General features: G+C 39.0%; 1 pseudogene across 1 annotated transcript in view; it reads right to left on the bottom strand.

Annotated features, from left to right (window-relative positions):
* Nucleotides 1–25962, bottom strand: part of LOC105512834 — a 68789-nt pseudogene that overhangs the window by 2032 nt on the left and 40795 nt on the right. The window contains exon 2 of the transcript XR_001001920.1: nt 81–999. The product of XR_001001920.1 is annotated as a cTAGE family member 8-like (transcript). The remainder of the gene's footprint in view (nt 1–80; nt 1000–25962) is intronic.

The raw sequence follows: 25962 nt of genomic DNA, 5'->3' as shown, positions 1-25962 counted from the left end.
GCCAGGATGGTCTCGATCTCCTGACCTTGTGATCCGCCCGTCTCGGCCTCCCAAAGTGCTGGGATTACAGGCTTGAGCCACCGCGCCCGGCCTCGCCGTTCACTTCTAATTCCAAGTTATCGTCATCCGTTATGTCCTCTCCAAGCACAGCAGCCGGATCTTTCATCTTTAGCAAGCATCCAGTCAGAGTCTTGATGTGATTTTCTTTATCATTTAGAACTTGTTCTGCGTGTACTTTGGAGTCTTCAAATGTTATTTTCTGTTTATTAAGTTCACTCACTTGTTCTTTCCATACTTCAGCTTCTTGCAAAAGCTGCTTCTGGCTTTCCTGAAGTTGAGAATTTTCATTCAAAGCATCTTTTATTGCTATCTCCTGTTGTTCTTCATTCATGTTAAATATCTTGCAGATGATTTTGGCTTCAGCTATTTGTGATTTGAGGGATTTTGACTCATCTTCTAGAGACCGTATCCTTTTTGAAATATCTGCCATCAATTCATCTTGTTGAGAATGTTTAGATTTCTCTTCTTTGAACTCTTTCTCTAGACAGAGGATTTCATCCTTAAGTTCAGAATTGGACCTGTTCAGCTTTTCACAGGCTGCCTCCAAACTTCGTGCTTCTGCTGCCGCCTTCTCAAAGCTGACATCCTCTAAAGATGACTCTACTTCATAGCTTTCATACTCTTTTTGAATAAGGTTAAATTTTTCAAGTATTTTACATTTTTCTTCAATTAGTCCAGAAAGCGTTGCAGCAAGTTTTTTTTCTCTTCCCACACAAAGCCGACTCCTAACTGATCTAAAACTTCTCCACAAAAAAGGAGAACAGCAAAAAATCCAACAACAGCTGCACGTACCACCAAGTCCCATGGAAAACCATAAGGATTGGAATCTGGTCTCCTACTTTCAGGCAGTGCTGCCACAAGGCTGCGTAGCTCCTCCATTACCAGCCTCAAATAGGGCTGAGGAGTAGCGTCTGGCTCCTTCTTAGAGCCAAGGCTGCTCTGGGGTCACCGCAGTAACACTGGCCACAACAAGCAGTGGAAAACACGCAGCCTTGGTTCTGGAATCCGAATCGGCACACGGCAACCAAGCGGAGCGGACCACTGCAGAGCCAGCTGCAGGGGGAGTTGGGGAACGCGGGCACCCCACAGGCCTCACAGCCCCATGCTGCCCCTCCCCACCCACCCCCAGCCCCTTGTTACACTTTACATCCTGAGACAGTGCAGGTCGGAGCCTGACCCGCCTTGATTCTGGCAGTTTTCACATCACATATTTTGAAGCTCTATTGTTTGGTGAATATACTTTTAAAATTGCTGTCTTCTTCATGGATTAAACCTTTGATCATTATATATCTCTCTGTTTCTGGCAATTTTCTTTGCTTTGGTTAATATACATACAGGCACTCTTGCTTTCCTTGCATTAATGTTTGTGTAATGTATCTTTTATCATCCTTTTAATTTGGCCTGCCCTATATTGGTAAATTTCAAGTGAGTTTCTTGCACACAGCATATAAGAAACATATAAGAAAGGGTCATACTTTTAAATACCCTCTTCTACTATCTGTCTCTTGGTAAACCATTCATAATTCACTTAATTATGGATATTTTAGTCCTTAAGCCTGACATTTTTTGTTTTCTGTATCAATTCTTGTTTCTCTGCTTATCTTTCATGACTTCCTGTGGGTTGTTTGAATATTTGTTTTAGAATTCCATTTTGTTATTCATAGTATTTATAGTGTATCTTCTTTTTTATAAATTTTTTGGTTGCATTTTATAACTTAGTATATATTCCTTTATATATACACTATCACACTAAATTGGTGTCATCTGTATTGCAGTTTGAGTGAAGTATAACAACCCTCTGTCATATTATGTCTCTTTACCCTCTCAAATTTGTAGTATAATTATCTTACATACATTTAGAATAACACTAGACAATGCTATGATTTTTGCTTGAAAGATCAAATGTAATTTAGGAAATTAGAATCTATGAAAATAAAGTGAGCATTTTAGAGCTGCCAGAAAGAAATCTGACACAACCTGTTTTATCTTTCTTTTTTTCTTTCTTTCCTTTATATTGATCATAGATATTATGATGCCCTATCTATTAACTCCAATATCTGGATTATCTATTAATTTGATTTTAATAACTGATTTATTTCTCATCAGTCTGCTTTTTTTTGCTTTTTTGTATATTTGGTACTTTTTTAAAAGTATGCTGAATTTATGGATAATATGATATAGAAATACTCAAGAATTTTGCATTTTTTTTCTGGGCAGAAGTTGTAATTACTTGTAGATCATCTTGCTGCTCTCAAGACCTAGTTTTAAGTTGTGTTATGGTAATTATATTTTATTTTCCTCTTAGAACATATGCCTCACCCCTAGGATACTGTGCCTCTCCTATGAGAGTCCAAATGAGTTTTTAGAGTCCAAATGAGTTTCTCAGTTGTTTACCAACATTTCCCCATCTGGCTGGATCTGAACTCCAGTAGCTTTCCAGGAAGTTTTCAGTCCCTAGTGATCTCTTCTGCTTTCTGTATGCCAGCTGTTGCTTTCTACTGGGTCTCCTCTGTTCTTAACCAACTGTCACATAGCTAAGCAGTCACAGAAGGACCAAAATGGCATTTACACACCCATTTCTAGGTTCTTTCTCTCTCCCATATGGTACATTGACCCCCAATTCCAAGCCGGTTTAGCAGCTTTGAACTCTATTCATTGCTTCTTTTGGTTCCCAAGACCACTAACCTTTGATTGGGTCACATTTTCCCGTACCAAAGTCAGGAAGATGCCTTTCTGGAAAATCCTGGCAAATGTGGTACTAATCTCATGTTCCTCACCTTCCTTAAAGATCTCATACGTGACTTGCTACAACAATGTTCTTCAATGCCTGCTGATATGGTTTGGCTGTGACCCTACCCAGATCCCATCTTGAATTGTGGCTCCTATGATTCCCACATGTAGCCTTGCCCACCTGAACCATGTTTAGGACCTGGTGAGAGGTAATTGAATCATGGGGGCGGGTCTTTCCCATGCTGTTCTTGTGATAGTGAGTAAGTTTCACGAGATCTGATGATTTTACAAAGGGGAGCTCCCCTGCATATGCCCTCTCTCTTGTCTGCCATGTAAGATGTGCCTTTGCTTTTCCTTTGCCTTCTATCATGATTGTGAGGTCTCCCCAGCCATGTGGAACTGTGAGTCCACTAAACCTCTTTCTCTTATATATTAACCAGTCTTGAGTATGTCTTTATTAGCAGCATGAGAACAGACAAATGCACCTGCCAAGAAGTTTTTTCTATATTTTGTCCAGATTGTATTGTTTATTTATGGTGGGAGGGTGAATCTGATACAAGCTATTTGGTGCCAAGTAGCCAAGTCACATAATAATTTATTTTTAACTTAAAGCTATGCAACCTTCTTTCTATATCTAAATTTTAATTAAAATATAATAATTAAAATATTACTAAGCATTTCTTAATGATTTTATTTCATGGGGAAAGAGACTCAGTCAGGAATGTGAAGTATGTCTTACAAATATTTCTCATTTTGCAGGACATTGGGTGTCCCTCTCCCATGGATGATCATTAGTGTGATTTATCTTTATGCTTTGAGAAAACAAGTCTGTAGTACGTTACTATATTCTGCTATATAAAGATACTCTTCAGCTTATGATAGGATTATGTTCCAATAAACCCATCATAAGTTGATACTATTGTAAGTTGGTGCTTTTTTTAAAAAAAAATATATAGACTCTTGTCATGTTGCCCAGGCTGGAGTGCAGTGGCTATTCTCAGGTGTGGTCATAGTGCACTATATTCTCAAACTCTTTGAGCTCAAACAGTCCTCCTGCCTCAGCTTCCTGAGGAGCTCAGACTATAGGCACACACCCCTATACCTGGCTTGAAGATAAGTTTAATAAACCTAACCTGCCAAACATCATAGCTTATCCTAGCCCACCTTAACCATGCTCAGAACACTAACATTAGCCTACAGTTGGGCAAAATAATCTTACACAAAGCCTATATTATAGAAAGCTGTTGAATATTTTATGTAATTTACTGAATACTATACTGAAAATGAAAACATAATGGTAGCATGAGTACTTGAAATATGGTTTCTACTGAATACATATTACTTTCCCACCATTGTACAGTTGAAAATCTTAAGTGAAATTATTGTACATTGGTGACTCTCTGCATTTCTTTATTTTACTACTTTCCCTTTTTCTTTTAATAATCAAAAGGCATAATAAGGTAAAATATTATTGCCTAAAAATACTCTGTTGCTCTGGAAAATAAAAAAAGGCAGAAGTTTCAAATAAATCTTTCAGGAGATATAAAAATCATATGAAAATGAGATAATTAAAGAATAAATCTGTAATTATGTGTGTTGTAAAATACAAATGGGAGGCTGGAAGAGAGACTGTAGATGTGCCATGAAAATGAAAGCAGAAATAAAGTAGGAATGGAAACATTTATATAGGAGTTGTGAGATATAGTATCATATTTTCGTTCAACACTAAATAGTTTTCATGTCTAGCAGAGGACTTGGAAATTATAAGCTACTCAACAGTGAATCTCAGAGTTTTCTCCATTCATCTTACAGTTAGTGTTATATAAATATATAGCTCTGTAATGATTATATGTATCAATTTTTTTCCAGTCAAGGAGTTTTCTTCCTCATGTTCATTTCTCTGAAAAAATACCACTTGGTACTACATGATGTGAACGGCTATAATTGAACTGGTTACTTAGGGTAATAGGCTGACATCTTGTTTCAGCAATTAAACAATAAAAAAGATGTTCTTTATTAAGATATGAATCTATTTCTTAAAGAAATGGGTTCCATAAATTTCCATAGCATTAAGCATGCTGGTAATTCCAATGACTCATCACTGAACAAAAATGCTCAACCTCAGAGCAGAAATGCTCAATCCTTGCACATAAAAATGTTTCTTATTTTCAGTTGAGTATTGGCCAACTCATATCAAACATTGTTGATAGATTTTTTTTTCAAGATGGCTATTAGAGGCTTTTAGCATGCCACAGCCAGTTGGAAATAGCAAGGCAGTGCATAAAGATAAATACTGTGAGTTTTAATTCAAGAAGGAAAATGGGGATCCACTGTCATTGGGAAGGACACTCCAGATCCCGAGGAGGAGAATGCTGGCAAACAGCCACCATAATGCTGTCCAGCTGATAAAAGTGAATGAAGTCCCAGCACATGAGAGGTAGAAGTTTCCCTCTGTGACTCACGTTTGCCCTGAGGATCAGAGCAACCCAGGCTGAGAGAGAGCACTTTGTTTCTCTCAAATCCGGGAGCTAACTTAGTGAGAGACTTGGAGACACTGACAGAGACAGACACTGGAAAAAGCTACAGGCATTTTCCCAGCCCCAGAACAGAGAACAGGACACCATTTTTAATTTGGGTGCATTTAAAGTCAGCAGTTCTTTGGCAACCCAGCAGCATGGCCATGCAGGCATTTTAGTATTAGGGCAGAGATTGGAGCACCTGCTCTGGATCAGGGTAGGGTCCTCCACAGCCAGAACCATGGAAAACATCTCAACAGTAGGCCCTGGAATTGTACTTTCCCCAGTCACAGGCCTTGGGCGAGAGGAGAGCTGCTACGACTGTGGTTTCTCCTGGGCAATGAGACTTTCAGTCAGGGCCAGCTTAATGAACTAGAACTGGTCTGTGTGTGTTATTGCTGAGTGTCCTAGCCTACTTTCCTGAGACTGTGGTGTAACAGGAACTTCTTCATTCTACACATAAGCAGATCTCCAAGCATTTAAAGCACTTGCTCGCATGGGCTAGCAGCCTGGGTTGCCCCATCCTTCCTGTGCAGAGATCCTTGTGTAAGGGAACTATCTCCACTCCATGACCAGGCAGATATCCAGGGATTCAGAGTGCCATTAGCATGAATCAGCAGTCTGAGCTGCTCCATTCTTCCGATGCAGAGAAGAATTGCAGTGCAGTGGGGCCGTCTCTGCTCCACAGATTTCCAGGTATTTGGAGCACCTCCTGGCCTGGAGCAGTAAACTGAGCCACCCCGTCCTTCCTGTGCAGGGATACTGGTGCAAGGAGACCCTCCCCACTCCACAGTGAGGCAGATCTCCAGGCATTTGGAGCAGCCACTCTCCTGGATTAACAGATGAGGCTGCCTCTGGCACCCCAAACAGAGAACTTGGGGCCAAGTTCCATGCCGAGGCACACCTCTGGACACTTGGTGACTGCCCACTGGACTCTCCTTCAGAGCTGGTGCTAGTGCCTATCGTTGGGGGACCTGTAGATGGACTTGCCAGGTCTAGCCCCACCCAGTGTTTTCCTGGTAAATAAGAATCAAGTATATACCCAGCCCCATTGGCTGCAAGCTACTGTTACCCATAAGTGCTATCTACTGGCTTGTAGGTCAAAGTACCCAGCCCAATATAAAACCTGAGGACAGAAGTGTATATGGTTGTGGAAGCAAAGCCAAAAGACCTACCCAGCATTGTCCTCAGTCACATCCTCTAGAGAGAGGAGGAAAACGAAGGGGAAAGAAAAAGAAAAATATATATAGGGAAAGGAAGAAAGATAAAAAAATCCTACCTACACAAAAATAATTATAAAAATTAGAAGTGTTAGCATCTTCAGATAAGAATGAATCAGTGTAAGAATGCTAGCACCATGAAAGATCTGAATCCACATTCACATCATGTTAGCTCTCCATCAATGGTCCTTAACCAAAATGGAAACTCGTAACTGACAGATAAGGAATTCAAGGCATGGACTGCAAAGAAGTTCAATGAGATCAAAGAAAAGGTTAGAAATCGAGGCAAAGAAACTTCTCAAGCAATATATAGAATGAAGAAGCAGATAATAATGTAAAAAGAAATCAATCAGAGCTTCTGAAACTGAAAAACTCAAGGAATTTCAAAATACAATTGAAAGCATTATTAATAGCTGGGCCAAGCAGCAGAAAGAATTTCAGAGCTTGAAGATGAGTCTTTTGAACTAATCCAGTGAGAGAAAAATAAATCTAAAATAATTTTTAAAAATGAATGAAGTTTTTGAGAAATATGGCATTATGTAAAGTGACCAAAACTACGAATTATTGGCATTCCTTAGAGAGAGGGAGAAAAGTAAACAACCTGAAACACTTATTTGATAGAATAATTCAAGAAAATTTTTCTAATCTTGACAGAAACTTAGACACCAAGCTACAAAAAATCCAGAAAACACCTGCGAGATACTATACAAAGTGAACATCACCAACACATATAGTCATCAGAGTGTCCAAGGTCAAAGATAAAGAAAAAAAATCTTAAAAGCAACTACAGTAAAAGGTCAGATTACATACAAAGGCAACTCCATCAGGCTGACAGCGAACCTCTCAGCAGAAATTCTACAAGCCAGGAAAGATTAGGTAATCATTTTCAGCATTCTTAAAGAAAAGAAATTCCAACCAAGAATTTCATATCCTGTCAAACTAAGTTTCACAAATGAAGGAAAAATAAAATCTTTCCCAGACAAGCAAGTGCTAAGGGAATGTGTTACCACTAGACCAGGGTTACAAGAGACCCTTAAGGGAGCTCTAAACGTGGAAACAAAAGAATGATGTATTCTACCATGTAAACACACTTAAGTACATAGCCTACAGATTCTATAAAGCAACCACACAATAGAAACCACAAAGCAACCAGTTAACATCTTCATGATAGGATCAAATCCTCACATACCAATATTAACTGTGGATGTAAATAGTCTAAATGCCTGCATAAATGGCACAGAGTGGTAAGTTGGATTTAAAAAATAAGACCCGTCTGTCTACCATCTTCAGGAGACTCATCTCACACATAACACCACCCATAGGCTCAAAGTAAAGGGTTGGAAAAGGATCTAGCAGATTGCCACATATCTATTACAGGACATCATTGCCTCAATTAGGCACTCTGTGTGAGCAAAAGTCAAATACAAAAATATCTGCTTTATCCATAGAAGAAAGTTGTTTTTTTTTTTTTTTTCTTTTCTGGTTCATTTGGTTCACCTGCCTCTTTGGAACATTGTTGGAAGCATAATACATGTCATTGATGGCCAGGTGTGAGAGGAAAATGTATATGGGGGTGTATAGTCTGTCATCTATGTCACGCAGATAGGTAAGCCTCATGTTCATGCCATTCCTCAGTAGACTGAAGGCATAAAATCGCGAGAAGATGCAAGAGAGAAACATCTCCATCTCTGCAGAGAGTTGGAATTCCATCAGGATGAATTCTGTGACCCAGGGCTGGTTGCATCCCATTCCTTAATAACAGTTTGTGAAGGACTGAAGTATGAATGAAAAGGTCACAACTGGAGAATCAATAAAAATGGAAGTTATTTAATTCAAAATAATTTAGAGGAAACATATGGTAGTCTCTACTATGTTTAAGTTATTTTCAGTCCTAATCTAGCAATTATTTAAAAACCACATTTAGAAAGGACGGTCATCCTATTTAGCGTATAATTAAAATGGTATCACGGGATAATAGATTTCTAAAATCAATTTTATTCTAGAATACCTACATCGATTTCTGACTCTTCTAAAGACTCTAATAGATTTCACTAATTTAACAGTATTTACATTATCTGGTGGTTTATTTTTAGGGTAAATAACTTATAATTCCTAGACCTTCATGTTAGCTATTAATTTAATACCTTTATTTACATTTCTTTCCATATGAGGACTTTTCTGACACCTGACAATTTTAGATCACAGGTCAAAGCTTCAAAAAGCTGATTCATAGTGGGGCTAAAAAGGTTTATGTCTTACTTGAGAATATGACATTCATTTTCCTACTTCTTTTTGAAAATTAATAAAGAAACATTGTGTAAATGACTAAGAAACTAAAAGCTAAAGGTAAGCATTTTAATTATGTTAATATGTGAATAACTAGCGATTTTCATGTTCATATGTTGACCCACAATATATTAGAAATAAAAAATGATAACAAAATAAACATTATACCTACCCATGGTTTTCATTTGGCAATAACAGTCATGAATATTTCCCTTGTCAAAAATCTTCTTCTAAGACATTTATTTGACCATTGAGTATTTTTTTCATTGTATAGATGTATTTAAACCTAGTGGATCTCATTTTCTGACAGTTAGATTATGGATCATATCCATTTTATTTACTATGGTGTATTGTGGGGCTGTATATCTACTTTCATGTGTGTAATATGTATGTAATTATATATCTACATAAGTACATATACATTATGTATATAAAATATACATAGACACACACATAAAATCAGATATTTTAAATTAAAACCTTAGTATACATTCCTAGAAGTGGCATTTCTAAGTGAAAAAGCACTCTTCATTTGCTTGTTTACTAAGAAATAAAGCCATGTAAAAACAGTTGATCTTTTTTCTGTTTTTTTCCCCAAAGAGAGTCTTACTCTGTCACCCAGGCTGGAGTGCAATGGTGCGATCTCGGCCCACTGCAACCTCTGCCTCCCAGATTCAAGTGATTCTCGTGTCTCAGCCTCCCGAGTAACTGGGAGTACAGGTGCGTGCCACCACACTTGGCTAATTTTTTTATTTTTAGCACAGATGGGGTTTCACCATGTTGGCCCGGCTGCTCTCAAACTGCTGTGATTATGGGTGTAAGCCACTGCACCCAGCCCAGTTGATTTTTTTCTTTTTTTTTTTGAGATGGAGTCCCGTTCTTGTCCAGGCTGGAGTGCAGTGGCGCAACTTTGGCTCACTGAAACCTCTGCCTCTCAGGTTCAAGTGATTCTCATGCCTCAGCCTCCCAAGTAGCTGGGATTACAGGTGCCTGCCCCCATGCCTGGCTAATTTTTGTACTTTTAGTAGAGACAGGGTTTCGCCATGCTGGCCAGGCTGTTCTCGAACTCCTGACCTCAGGTGATCCGCCTGTCCCAGCCTCCCAAAGTGCTGAGATTACAGGTGGGAGCCACCATGCTGGGCCCAGTTGATCTTTTAAACCTCACCTTGAGGAAGAAACCTTCAGTGGGAAAGGGTGGCTGATTCAGCAGTTTCGCCCTTGTGAACCTAGATTCCTTTGTATTTGTCCTACCTTGATGGATACTTCTATTATTCTGGTTCTGAGAGGTTTCCTCTTTAAATCTCTGGCTCAAATTGGAAATAATCTGCTACCTTTTGCTTCCTCTTACCATTACTTGATACGTGGTAAATGAGAAAACAACAACAAAAAAGAAAAACACAGGCTACTCAAACTTGAATTCAACCTGTGACTTCAGGGAGCTGTGATTTCAGGGAGCTGTGACTTCAGGGAGGTCTGCTTTGCCCCAGCGGCTAGCAGCCAGCCTCCAGCTATCAGCTCCCTCAGGGTTTGCCTCAGACACAGAGAAGCCTCATCCTAGTGCATGTGCTTCTGAGACTGATTGCGGTGGGGATATAAAGGCCCAGGCATTCTGGCTCAACATGGGAAAACTGATGGGCCATAGGTGTTTCAGAGCTGCCTGTGGGGTCGAATGAGTCTTTGTTGCACTTACATTGTAGGTTTTCTGTCTCCTGCTCCCTTCCACAAGTGTTTATCCCTTATAAACATCCTGCCTGTCAGACTCCACCTTGGCCACTTCTGGAGGATTCAGCCTGGGACAGGCTGAGAGACCTTCATATTTCCCTAATTACCAACCTGAAGAATTTGCTTCATTCTACCCTCTGGAGATCACGTACCTCACTCTTTAGTATCTTCTCCTTGACACTCATCTGCCACAAGAGACTCACCCAGGGCCTTAGTGCATTTATACTGCAATGATTTGTTTAAATTCACACAAAGTCAGATGTGGGACAAGCACCCCTTTCTCATCTTGTAGCTATGTTTTATGAACACAAATTCTTAGTGGATCACAGTAGTGAGACTGACACTTATTTCTCACAGTGCTGGAGGCTGGAAGTCCAAGATCAAGGTGCTGGCAGATTCGGTGTGTGGTGAGGGCCAACTTTCTGGTTCACAGACGGTACTTTCTAGTTGTGTCCTCACATGGTGTCTTAGTCCGTTTTTTCACTGCTATAAAGAAATAACCAAGACTGCATAATTTATAAAGGAAAGAGGTTTAATTGACTCACAGTTCTGTATGGCTGGGGAGGCCTCAGGAAACACAATCATGGCAGAAGGGGAAGCAGGCACCTTCTTCATAAGGCAGCAGGAGCAAGAGGAGCAAGCAAAGGAGGAGCTTGCCAAACACTTATGAAGTAATCAGATCTCGTGAGAACTCACTCACTATCACGAGAACAGCATGGGGGAAACCACCCCCATGATTCAATCATCTCCCACTAGGTTCCACCCTCAACACCTGGGGATTACAATTTAAGATGAGATTATGGCTCCAGATTGCAAAGCCAAATTATATCACGTGGCACAGGAGTAAGGAACCTCTCTGGTATCTGTTTATAATAGCACTAATCCCATTCTTGAGGGCTCTACTTTTTGACGTAATCACATCCTAAAAGCCCCACTTCCTCCTACTATCACATTGGCGATTAGGTTTCAGTGAATTTTGGGGGGATGCAAACATTCACACCATAGTAATAATATTAAATTTAGCTCCAAAAAATTGACAAGAGTTCAGAACTGGGAAGAAACATCAATAATGCTTACATCTTTTTAGACCTTGTTAGAAACAGTCAGCAATAATGAAAACATATTTCATATCTAAACAGAAAGGTTAACAATGTATGTGACAATAACATATTCCCATAAAGTAGGAATATTTACATCTTAGACATCATCTTGCTTCCCAGATTATCTCACTTTTAATTGTGGTTATTTCTGATTTTAAATTAAGAAATACTTTGATTCTCATCTCAGTTGCAATCATATACATTTTGTGTCTAAAAACTGAGCAAATAGCTGGGCGTGGTGATGCGCGTCTCTTATCCAAGGTACTCAGGAGGCTGAGGCAGGCGAATCTCTCAAACCCAGGAGATGGAGGTTGCAGTGAGCCAAGATCGCACAATTGCACTCTAGCCTAGGCGACAGAGTGAGACTCTGTCTTAAAAAAAAAAAAAAAGAGAGAGAGAGAGAGGGAAAGAAAGAAAAAGAAAACTGAGCAAAACCTAAAAGTAGAAGTTAAGATGTCACAGAATAGTGATAAGCTATTACAGCACTGAAAGGGAGAAGAAAACAAGAAGGTAATTGATGGTTGAATGACAACCTCAACTTGTCGAAAGAAATGATGAAAATGAGCATCAGTTAATTGAAATAAATGGTATAGCCAGTAGGAACATTTCTTTGGGCAGTGGTTTCCATTGAACATACAATATAAAAATCTCTGAAAAGTATTTCTTGAGCTATTTTTATTTTTTTATTTTTTGAGACAGGGTCTCACTCTGACACCCAGGCTGGAGTGCAGTGGCACAGTCATGGCTCACTGCAGCCCCAACTTCCTGGTCTCAAGGGATCCTTCCACCTCAGCTGCCTGAGTAGCTGGAACCATAGGCAGGCAACATCAAGCTCAGCTAATTTTTAATATTTTTGTGGAAATGGGATCTCACTATGCTGCCCAGGATGGTTTCAAATTCTTGGGCTCAGGCTTCCCAAAGTGCTGGGATTCCAGGCATGAGCCACTGCACCTGTCCTGTTTCTTCAGCTAAAGAAGATACTATATTTACTCATCTCAATGGTGTTTTCAGAAAACTGCCAGCAGCATTGTCATTCATCCTACCCACTCTAGGACCAGATTTATTTTTGCTAAAAGACAGACCTAGCAAGTTATAATATCTGTCAACACTGATAGACAAAATGGGAGACTATCAAACAGAAATAACTATAAGTCAACATCAACCTGACTGTTTCAGAAAAGTCAATACAAGATCACTGAGAGACACTGACACTAGGACTTTTTGCTTGTTTTGAGGGCTACTGATGCTTGCTCAGTAATATCAAGACTGTTGTCAAGCAAATGTTATGGTAAAAATTTTACTGGAGAAGTTATCCAGAAACACATATTCCTATCCTTATCCTGCCATTACGTGATTTTCAATAAGTCAGCTAACATCTCGGACATCAGTACTTTCATCCAGCGGTGTGAAGTCCTTTCATCTCTCTGAGAGCCACTTGCAGAGGCCATGAGGCACAAGGAGTCTCTCATTTATTCCTCACCTGCTCCTTTTTACATTTGTGCCATATTTTTCTTTTTGCCGTTGTCTCTGATCCCTTTCACTGGGAGTGACATGGAGAATGATACCAAGGGGAGTCAGGAGACCTACGCTCGTGCTCCATCTAGGATGAGCTTCTTGTGGGAACACCTTTTTCTGCCAGCCCAGCTGCCTTGATCACAAACTGACTCAGTAAGACTATGTTATTTAATCCTGTAAATTGGTTAATACCATTAACCTACACTACATGCATGGATTATGAAGTTAGGGAAATGAAAAAAAATTTCGGCAGTCTAACGACCACCAGCATAATGAATGATTTATATCCACAGACACTACATTTTCTGTTTCTAACTACTGAACTCATTTTCAAATGATCTTAAAGTGCTCTCTCAGAAAGCCTTCCCATGCATTCAGCAATGCTTACCAACTCTCACCAGTCCTCTGTAGCCCTCTAGAATTTCTGCTCATGTTCCCCTGGATACAACACATCACCCCAGAAGAAAAGAACTTCTCTTTCTGTCTCTTGCTCTAAGATTTTTTAGATTACATTATATGATTCTAATCTCAATAATTTCTTCAAAATGTCTTTACTGTCTAGTAGTTTTAAAATTGATGCTCATGTGCTGCCACATTGGACAGATGACATAAGAAGGCATTGACACTATTTTTCATTTGTCCTAGCACATTTAAATTCATATAAATCTTATGCATTAATATTTAAGACATGCAAATTAGTTCTTTCAAGTATACTTTACCAGTGGAAAGCAGGAGCAGTAAATTAAGTGACTTCATAGTTGATGTGAAATAGATGAAACAGATGTATAGAATTACTGTGAAACTCTAGCACATCACCTTCTGGAAATTATTTTGTAATGATAACCAAATGAGATAACATATTATGTAATTTATCCTTTTCTTCATACATTCCCTAATTCAGTCTCTAGCAGTATTCAGTCCTTATTAGTTTCTTATTCAATTCAATATGCATATATTAGCTTTCTATTCTGAATATTCTCTGTTAGAATAATAAATATATTCATGTTTATGTTCTCCTTTAATGACCTTATGATCCCATTGGTCATATAAACTTTATATGCATTACCTAGTTGAGAAGAAATATAAAGCAATGATTAAATGCTAAAATAATGAGTAAAAATTAGAAATGGGATGTGATTTTGTGGAGAGGGAAATCGGTGTAAGCAGATTGGAAGAGCATGCTAGAATTTCATAAGGAAAGATGAGCGAAATTTGCATGGAAAATTTACATTCCTCTTTTCCTAACATAGACCCAAGTGATAATGTCTTATGAATGTTTTTCCTCTTTTGACAATCAGGAGGTATCTGTGTTCCTCTCATTTTTTGTCCTTGTTTTCAATTACAGATTTTTATTTCTTCACATATGGATTGTCAAACCTGCTAAGTTCTTCTGAATCACGTATCTTACTTGCTGTAGCATCACCCTTGTGTACTGCCAATAGTATAATTTTCTTTACATGCCGTATTAGTTCACTTTCACACTGCTGATGAAGACATACCCGAGACTGGGCAATTTACAAAAGAAAGAGGTTTATTGGACTTACAGTTCCACATGGCTGGGGTGGCCTCACAATCACGGCAGAAGGTAAAAGGCATGACTCACATGGTGGCAGACAAGAGAAGAGAGTTTGTGCAGAGAAACTCCCCCTTGTAGAACCCTCAGATCTTGTGAGACTTATTCACTATCACAAGAACAGCACAGAAAACACCTGCCTGCATGATTCAATTACCTCCCACTGGGTCCCTCTAACAACATGTGGGAATTCAAGATGAGATTTGGGTTGGGACACAGACAACCCAAATTATTCTGCCCCTGACCCTTCCCAAATCTCATCCTCATATTTCAAAACCAATCATGCCCTCCCAACAGTCCCCCAAAGTCTTCTCTCAACATTAACTCAAAAATTCACAGTCCAAAGTTTCATCTGAGACAAGGCAAGTTCCTTCTGCATATGAGCCTGCATAATCAAAAGCAAGTTAGTTACTTCCTGGATACAATGAGGCACAGGCATTGGGTAAATACAGCTGTTCCAAATGGGAGAAACTGGTCAAAACAAAGGCGCTACAGGTCACATGATAGTCTGAAATCCAGCAGGGCAGTCAAATCTAAAAGCTTGAAAATGATCTCCAGGTCATGCTGATGCAAGATATGGGTTTTAATGGTCTTGGGCAGCTCCACTCCTGTGGTTTTGCAAGGTGCAGCCTCCCTCCAGCTGCATTCATGGGCTGCTGTTGAATGTCTGTGGCTTTTCCAGGTGCACAGTGCAAGCTGTCCGTGGATCTACCATTCTGTGGTCTGGAGGATGGTGGCCCTCTTCTCATAGCTCCACTAGGCGGTGCCCCAGTAGAGACTCTGTGGGGGCTCCAACCCCACATTTCCCTTCTGCACCACCCTAGCAGAGGTTCTCCATGAGCACCCCATCCCTGTAGCAAGCTTCTGCCTGGACATTCAGGAATTTTCATACATCCTTTGAAATCTAGGCAGAGGCTCCCAAACCCCAGTTTTTTACTTCTGTGCACTGGCAGGCTTAACACCACATGGAAGTTGCCAAGGCTTGAGGGCTGCACCCTCTGAAGCCATGGCCTGAGCTATACATTGGCCCCTTTCATCTACAGCTGGCGTGACTGGGATGCAGGGCACCAAGGCCCTAGACTGCGCACAGCATTGGAACCCTGGACCCAGCCCACAAAACCACTTTTTCCTCCTAGGCCTCCAGACCTGTTATGGGAGGGGCTGCCATGAAGACCTCTGACATGTCCTGGAGACATTTTCCTCATTGTCTTGGCAATTAACATTCAGCTTCTCATTACTTATGCAAATTTTTGCAACTGGCTTGGATTTCTCAGAAAATGGTATTTTCTTTTCTATTGCATTGTCAAGCTGCACATTTTCCAAATTTTTATGCTTTGCTTCCCTTATAAACTGAATGCCTTTAACATCACTCATGTCACCTCTTGAATGCTTGGCTGCTTAGAAATTTCTTCCACCATATACCCTAAATTATCTCTCTCAAATTCAAAGTTCCACAAATCTCTATGGCAGGGGCAAGATGCTGCCAGTCTCTTTGCTAAAACGTAACAAGTGTTGTCTTTTCTCCAGTTTCCAATAAGTTCCTCATCTCCATCTGAGACCACCTCAGCCTGGATTTCACCATCCGTATCATTATCAGCATTTTGATCAAAGCCATTCAATGAGTCTCTATGGAGTTTCAAACTTTCCCACATTCTCCTGTCTTCTTCTGAGCCCTACTAAACTGTTCCACCCTCTGCTTGTTACCCAGTTCCAAAGTCACTTCCACATTTTCAGGTATCTTTTCAGCAGTGCCCCACTTCTGCTACCAATTTACTGTGTTAGTTTGTTTCATGCTGCTGATAAAGACATACCTGAGCCTGGGCAATTTACAAAAGAAAGGTTTATTGGACTTACAGTTCCATGTGGCTGGTGAGGCCTCATAATCATGGCAGAAGGTGAAAGGCACATCTCACATGGTGGCAGACAAGATAAGAGAAATCTTTTGCAGGGAAACTCCCCCTTGTAGAACCCTCAGATCTTGTGAGACTTATTCACTATCACAAGAACAGCACAGGAAAGACCTGCCCACATGATTCAATTACCTCCCACCAGATCCCTCCTACAACATATGGGAATTCAAATGAGATTTGAGTGAGGACACAGCCAAACCATATCATATGCTGTTATTTATTTATATTTACTTATCTTTTTTCTTCCAACTTTTATTTTAGATTCAGGGAATACATGTACAGGTTTGCTACCTGGGTATATTACGTGATGCTGAGGTTTGATATATGAATGATCTGGTCACCCAGCTACGAGTATAGTATCCAATAGTTAAATTCTCTCCTCTTTAGTAGTCCCCAGCTTCTATTGTTGCTATCTTTATGTCCATGTGTATCCATTGTTTAGCTCTCACTTATAAGTGAGAATATGCGGTATTTGGTTTTCTGTTCCTTCATTAATTTGCCTAGGATTAGGGCTCTGGCTACATCTGTATTGCTGCAAAGGACACAATTGCATTCTTTTTATGAAAATGTAATATTCCGTGGTGTATTTGTACCACATTTGCTTTATCCCATCCACCATCAATGGGCACTTAGGTTGATTCCATGTCTTTGCTATCGTGAATAGTGCTCTTGCTACCTTTTGTAATTTATCTTGTAAGAGACCTTTCAGCAGTACCTATTCTCTCAAAAATGTCCAGACCCTCTTAAATGAAGTTATGCAAGATAAAGCTCATGTAAACCTCAAACAACCTTCAACATATGTTTTACATTTGTGTTTCACAAATAAAGACAGTGAACAGATGACTAGTAGGGAGTTTAGTGTGATGGAGGACACAAGATGAAGACAGCTGAAGCATTCTTTAGATCATATTACATCATATAAAGAGGTCATATCATTTCATATAAAATATTCCAAAGAATGATGCAACTAATAAAAACTTAATATAAGGAATCAACAAAGCAGAATTACACAGGGAAATTGGCTCTCAGTGCAAATGAGAAAAATAATATGTTCACAACTTTGGCTCTGAGGAAATGATTCTGATTATGGACTGAGGGAGAAGAATGACACAAAGCAAACTTGAACACTCAAGACACAGTTATTAACCTAAGACTGTTTTACCATGTTGTTATACTACCAATGACTAATTTCCCCAGGATTAACACACAGGTATCATAAAGGGGGGGAAAAAAGCAGATTAAGGAAGAATGTTGAGAAACTTCTAGAAAGGGAAAAATGATTTTATCATGCATGTAAGATGGGTGGTACTCTTCCCTTGCATAATATCCAGGCTGGCAGGATGTGCATAGGCAAGATGAGAGAGTATCTTTGGGAGTTCCAAGCTTGCTTCTCCTGTGCTTTTAGGATCATCTAGATCTGCCCCTCAGCAAATGCAGATAATCATGATACCACTTTAGTGTTCTTAAAAGTAAAATCAAAACATCTTAAAAACTCCTTAGGAATGATTATCTGAGGGAAACAGAAAACAACCAACAATGGCTTCTGCAAAATCCTAGAGCACATGTTATGGTCTAAGCAGATAGCTACATAACATTGCTTCAATAAAATCTGTGAATCAAGAAATTTGTTGGCAATATGAGAGTTGACAGATTACAGCTTTCAGTTCATGTGCTCTACACTGAGAGCTCATCTTCCTTTTCCTTTGTAAGCTCTTCAGCTGTGATGTAACACTAAAGTCTGGGCTTCAGCTGATCCCCTAATGTACTGCACAGTCAGGTAACCAGTAACCACAGTACATTATAAATTCATAGACCAAGATGGCCAGAGATCTGTAAAAAAAAAAAAAAAAAAAAAATTGAAAACAGTAATTGTTTTATAAAAGGTCTATCTAAACAAATATGTTAATAGACTATCATGAAATAAAAATACAATAAATATACTAAATATCTGTTGTATTACTTCCATTTGATAATGGAGTGCTTCTTTGCATGCCCCAATTTATGTTTTAATGTATCTGATAATTTTAGTTCCTTCTGGGAATCCCAGGCTGCATGGTCACTAAGAGCAGTGGTCCCCAATCTTTGTGGCACCAGGGTGTGGTTTTGTGAAACACAATTTTTCCATGAATGGGGGTCAGGGGAAATGGTTTTGGGATGATTCAGGTGCATTACATTTGTTGTGCATTTTATTTCTATTATTATTACATTGTGATATATAATGAAATAATTATACAACTCACCATAATGGAGAATCAGTGGGAGCCCTAAGCTTGTTTTCCCACAACCAGATAGTCCCATCTCAGGGTGATAGGAGACAGTGACAGATCATCAGGCATTAGATTCTCATAAGGAGCATGCGGTGTAGCTCCCTTGCATGTGCAGTTTGGGAGGGTTTGCACTCCTATGAGAATCTAATGCTGCCACTGATCTGACAGGAAGCAGAGCTCAGGAGGTAATGAGAGCAATGGAGAGTGACTGGAAATACAGATGAAGCTTCACTCACCCACCTGCTACTCACCTCTTGCTCTGCAGCCCAGTTCCTAACAGGTCATAGACCAGCACCAGTCCATGGCCCAGGAGTTGGGGAGCCCCGACTTACAGTACCATGTTGGGGCACATGGTGCCTAGCAGGGTTCAGTGTTGAGCCAGAAGAGCTGTGTCTCAAAAGAGGAGTTATGTTTGCTAGGGAAAATGATTTTACTCCAAGCAAGATGTTTGCTTTTTTTTTTTCATTTAGAAATTTTTAAACATAACCATACTGCATCTTTATTTTCCATACTCATACTGTATTTCATCTGACCCATTTTGACTAGGTGCAGAATCTTCTCTTGTTCTGGGCCCTATTCTAAATTGGAAGTCTATGGATTGTTCAGTAATTTTATTAGAAATGAACATTAAAATGTGGCATATATTACCTCAAGAGTGTTAAAGGGTCCCACAAACATTGTCTCTCTCATAGCGTTAACAGTGGCAGAAGTGTTTCCTTTACTTTAAAGGTAACATTGCAACATGTCTCAAATATTGGACCTTAGAAATTTCACTAAGGTGGCAGATCTTTCAATTTTTGTGAGGGCTATTTCTAACTGCCTTTTTAATTCCAATTTTACTGAAGTATAATCGACAAAAAGCATATATTTAAGATGTACAGTTTGATATTTTAATATCTATATATAGTGAAATAATCACCACAATTAAGCTAATTAAGACACTCATCATCTTACATAGTTACCTTTTGTGTGAGTATGGTGAGAACACCTAAGATCTTAACAAACTTCAAGTATACATTACAGTATTATTGACTATAGTCAAATTGTTGTACGTTAGAACTCCAGCATTTCTTCTTTTTTTTTTTTTGAAACAGAGTCAGCTCTGTTGTCCAGGCTGGAGTGTGGCTTGATCTCTGCTCACTGCAACCTCTGCCTCTCAGGTTCAAGTGATTCTTGTGCCTCAGTCACCCAAGTGGCTGGGATTACAGGCGTGTACCACCATACCCAGCTAAATTTTGTATTTTTTAGTAGACACGGGTTTTCACTGTGTTGGCAGACTGATCTTGAACTCCTGGCCTCGAGTGTTCCACTGACCTCGATCTCCCAAAGTGCTGGGATTACAGGTGTGAGCCACTGCACCTGGCCTCATTCATCTTCTATAACAGAAGTTTTTAACCCTTTGACCAATATGCTCCCATTTCTCTCTCCCTCCAGCACCTCGCAGCAACCATTCTACTCCCTGTTTCTATGAGGTTGACTATTTTGCATTTTACATATAAGTGAGATCATGCATTATTTGTCTTTCTATATCTGACATGTTTCACTTAACATAATGTCCTCTGGTTCATTCACGTTATCACAAATGGCAGGATTTCCCCTTTTTAAGATGGAATAATATTCTATTGTGTGTGTGTATACAAATTAATGAATAATATTTTATTGTGTGTACAGACGAATAAATAAGGAAAATGGTATGTGTGTGTGTATGAATGGAACCACAAAAATTCCAAATAGCCAAAACAATCTTGAGTAATAACAAAGCTAGAGGTACCACAATTATTGATTTCAAAATATATTACAAAGCTTTAATAATCTAAACAGTGTGGAACTGGCGTAAAAACAAGACATGTAGACCAATGGAACAGAATAGAGGCGAGAAATAAATCCACACATCTATGATCAACTGATGTTTGACAACGGTGCCAAGAACACACAATGGAGAAAGGATAGTCTTCAATAAAAGGTCTGGGAAAACTGCATATCTGCATGCATAAATTGCACCCTTATCTTTTGCATATGAACCCACATCACATACAAAAATAAATAAACTCAAAATGGATTAAAGGCTTAAATGTATTAATTTCAAACAGAGCAGACTTCAGTGCAAGGAAAATTATCAAGGATAAAGTTAATAAATAGTACTAAAATCATCAATTCCCCAAGAAGACATAATACTTAATGTGTATGTACCTAGTACAGTGTCAAAATACATGAGACAGAAAGTGAAAGAACTGTGAGGGAGATATATAAATACACGCCTCTGTTAGTAGTGGATGGGAGCGAATCACGATCCTCAAAGACACAATTTCAAACTCCATAATCTTGACTGTTGAAATCCTGGAAGATCAAAATCCTTAAATGAAGTCTAGAAAATTATAATCCTGAAAGATCAAAATCCCAAAAATATAATTCTGGAAAAAAATAACTTAAATTTTTTTTAAAAAGATATTTATTTACATTTTTAAAGGGGATTTATTTAAGAATCATAAAAACATGACAGAACGTGTTATAGGCCAGTTTATGCAATAAAATAGGCAATAATATATGTATTTTTGCAAGCATTAACACTCAAGTATACTAATGACAGTTGCACGGGTATAACAATTTTGAACTGACAAGTTGTATTCAGAAAGAAATAGGTCAAAAAGCAAAATGTATAAACGCATGTCACTATGGTTGATAATTGTGTGTACACCGAAATGTATAACTTCAGTCATATGAAATATTGTAACGGACAACCTAAGTCTCTTGGCAAGATCAAGCAAAAACCCTCGGGATCAAGCCAAAAAAAAAACAAAAAAGCAAAAAAACAAAAAAAAACCACTGCATCATTATACCAGTCACCCAAGGAGCTATGACCTCAAGAAATATTATCTTTCACAAATGCAGATGTGCAAAAGGACCTCTTGTAATTTACTGAGGAAGTTTCAATGTTTTTATACACACTCATAATGCTTAAACATAAAGTCAATGTTGGCATAATGCACGTTCACAGACTCAAATTTGCAAAAAATGCATAAAATAAACTAGAACTATTTAAAAGTCTTTACACAATTTATTCCTCCAGTACTGGGAATGAAGATTAAGTACACAGTATAGTGATTGTAAAAAATAATGCTGACAATGTAAAATAGTGGAAAAAAACTAATGCTGACAATGTAAAATAGTGGAAAAAACTAAAACAAGAAAAACAAAACAGAAAAAAATGCAAAAAACACTAAAAAGAATATTTGACATATGAAAAAGTGTATTACAGGACTAAGTTGTCGGCAGTTGCATAGAGGTAGTCCATAAGATCTGGCCAACTTTCATTATCGTTAACTATTTTTTGAAGTCTTGCATCGTGATGAATAGCTGCTTTTGTTCTTTTAAAGCATGGTTCTCCTTGGAGACTATGTTCACATGCATCGTCTACATGGCATTGGTCTTTTTGAAATTCTTCTGTGATTCTATATATTTTGACATGGGAACTCCCAATTAAATGTTTCTATTTTCTGTAGCATGCTTCTTTGTTGTTCCGGTTATGCTAAAATCCATTCTGTGTGCACTCATATGCTGATCATGAATTTCTCAGCAACAATACTGGTGGATGAACAGCAGTTCCACTGCATAAGTGTCTTCTAATCTACTATGCTTATAATTATTTTCAAACTAGTTATTAACTTTGCTGGCTTCCTCAGACAAATGTGTCTTTAATTCATTAAAAGCTTCTGGGATTTCATCAGCTGGGAGAAACGCCAATGCAGACAAATGACATATTTTTAAACAAAAGCTTTTGTTGGGTCTGTATCACATGGCCAGTCCACTCATCTGAGTTTTCCACCAAATGCAAATGAAGACAATACCAAGGTAATAATTTTGCCTAACATGATGCAACTATCAGGATGCAACTATCCTGCATACATCTGAACATGCACTGATCTCTTCCCCAGAATTCAAGTTTTCATCACTCAGAATTTTAAAATAGTAAGATTGTGATTTTGGAGATTTTAGACATTACCTATTTTAGACGTTGAAGATTTTGATCTTTTGGCATTTCAACATTTGAAATTATGGTGTTTGGGATTTTTGTCTTTCATGATTATAATCCAAATCTATAATGGACAGTTTCAGCAGGCAGAAAATTAGTAGGAATACCGTTGAACTGAATAACACCATGAATCATCTGGACCTAACTGAAATGTGCAGATTACTTCATCTAGCAATAGGAGAACACACATTTTTTAAGTTCACATAAAACATTCAAGAAAGTAGACTATATTCAGAGCCACAACACACACCTTACCAAATGTAAAAGAATAAAAATTATACAAAGTATGCTCTCATGCCACAGTGGAATTAAGCTAGTTATCAATAACAGAAAGACATCACGAAAACCCCAATAATTGGACATTTTAACAAAACCTTTCATAAAAAAAAAATGCCTGGGTCAAAGAAATCTCAAGAGATATTTACAATATTGTTAAAATAATATACAATTTATATAAAAACTTGTGTGATGAAATAAAGCAGTGCTTAAAGAGAAACTTACAGTGTTGAATGCATACATTAGAAAAGAAAGAAAATCAAGAATCAAGGCTTCCACATAAGTTTCCATTTTGGGAAACTAAAAAGGAAAAGCAAATTAGTGCTAAGAACAAAAAAAGGCAACAATGAACATCAGAGCAAAAAATCAATGAAATTGAAAACAGAAAAATCAATAGATTTTTGATTTATTGATTGACGCAGTGGGAGATAATTTGAATCACAGAGGCAGTTTCCCCCATACTGTTCTCATGATAGTGAATAAGTCTCATGAGATCTGATGATTTTATCAGAAGTTTCTGTTTTTGCATCTTCCTCATTTTTCTCTTGCCACTGCCATGTGAAAACTGCCTTTCACCTCTCACCATAATTCTGAGGCCTCCCCAGCCATGTGGAACTGTAAGTCCAATTAAATCTCGTTTTCTTCCCAGTCTCAGATATATCTTTGTCAGCAGTGTGAAAATGGACTAATGCAGTAAATTGGTACCAGTAGAGTGGGTGTTGCTGAAAAGATACCTGAAAATGTAGACACAATTTTGGAACTGGGTAACAGGCAGAGGTTGGAACAGTTTGGAGACCTCAGAAGAAGGCAGGAAAATGTGTGAAAGTTTGGAAATTCCTAGAGACTTGTTGAATGGCTTTGATCAAAATGCTGATTGTGATATGGACAGTAAGGTCCAGACTGAGGTGGTTTCAGATGGAGATGAGGAACTTGTTGGGAACTGGAGCAAAGGTGACTCTTGTTTTGTTTTAGCAAAGAGACTGGTAGCATTTGTGGGAATTCTGAACTTTAGAGAGCTGATTTAGGGTATCTGGCAGAAGAAATTTCCAAGCAGCCAAGCATTTAAGATGTGACTTGTGTGCTGTTAAGGGCATTCAGTTTTATAAGGGAAGCAGAGCATAAAAGTTCAGAAAATTTGCAGCCTGACAATGTGATAGAAAAGAAAAACCCATTTTCTGAGGAGAAATTCAACTTGGCTGCAGAAATTTACGTAAGTAACAAGGAGCTGAATGTTAATTCCCAAGACGATGGGGAAAATGTCTCTAGGGCATGCCAGATGTCTTCACAGTAGCCCCTCCCATCACAGGCCCAAAGGCATAAGAGAATATGGTTCTGTGGGCCAGGCCTAGGGTCTCCGTGCTGTGTGCAGCTGAGGAACTTGGTGCCCTACGTCCCAGCTGCTCCAGCCCTGCCTGAAAGGGACCTATGTAGAGCTTGGGCAATGGCTTCAGAGGGTGCAATCCCCAAGCCTTGGCAGCTTTCACATAGTGTTGAACCTGCGAGTGCACAGAAGTCAAGAACTAGGGTTTGGGAACCTCCACCTAGATTTCAGAAGATGTATGGAAATGCCTGGATGCCCAGGCAGAAGTTTGCTGCAGTAGCAGGGTGCTCATGGAGAACCTCTGCTAGGGCAGTGAAGAAGGGTAATGTGCTGTGGGAGCCCCCATACAGAGTCCCCACTGGGGCATGGCCTACTGGAACTGTGAGAAGAGTGACACCATCTTCCAGACTCCAGAATGGTAGATCCACTGACAGCTTGAACCACGTGCCTGGAAAAGTCACAGACACTCAATGCCAGCCCATGAAAGCAGCTGGGAGGAAGGCTATATCCTGCAAAGCCACAGGGAAGGAGCTTCCCAAGACCATGGGAACCCACCTCTTGCATCAGCATGACCTGGATATGAGACCTGGAGTCAAAGGAGATTATTTTGGAGCTTTAAAATTTGACTGCCCAGATGGATTTCAGACTTGCATGGGCCCTGTAACCCCTTTGTTTTGGCCAATTTCTCCTATTTAGAACTGCTGTATTTACCCAATACCTGTACCCTCATTGTATCTAGGAAGTAACTAGCTTGCTTTTGATTTTATAGGCTCATAGGTGGAAGGGAGTTGCCTTGTCTCAGATGAGACTTTGGACTATAGACTTTTGGGTTCAATGCTGAAATGAGTTAAGATTTTGGGGGACTGTTGGGAAGGCATGATTGGTTTTGAAATGTGAGGACATGAGATTTGGAGTGGGCAGGGGTGGAATGATATAGTTTGACTGTGTCCCCACCCAAATCTCATCTTGAATTGTACTCTCATAATTCCCATGTGTTGTGGGAGGGGTGGAAGATAATTTGAAACACAGGGACGGTTTCCCCCATTTTGTTCTTGTGGTAGTGAATAAGTCTCACAAGAGTTGGTGGTTTTATCAGGGGTTTCTGCTTCTGCATCTTCCTCATTTTATCTTGCCATCACCACATAAGAACTGCCTTTCACCTCCCACCATGATTCTGAGGCCTCCCCAGTCATGAGGAACTGTAAGCCCAATTAAACCTCTTTTTCTTCTCAGTCTCACATATGTCTTTATCAACACCATGAAAACAGATTAATACAATGTCTAAATTTCTTGCTAGATTTTGGAACTTTTCAGCTATTATTTTGCTAAATAGGTTCTTGAACACTTTCGTCCTCTCTTCACCTTCTGAGATACCAAAAATTCATATATTGGTTGCTTTACAGTGTCCCATATGTTATGAAGGCTTCATTCATTCT

Source organism: Colobus angolensis, unplaced genomic scaffold (genome assembly GCF_000951035.1).
Source record: "Colobus angolensis palliatus isolate OR3802 unplaced genomic scaffold, Cang.pa_1.0 Scaffold104, whole genome shotgun sequence".
In the NCBI taxonomy this organism is placed as follows: Eukaryota; Metazoa; Chordata; class Mammalia; order Primates; family Cercopithecidae; genus Colobus; species Colobus angolensis.
This window is presented reverse-complemented; position numbering and strand designations above follow the sequence as displayed.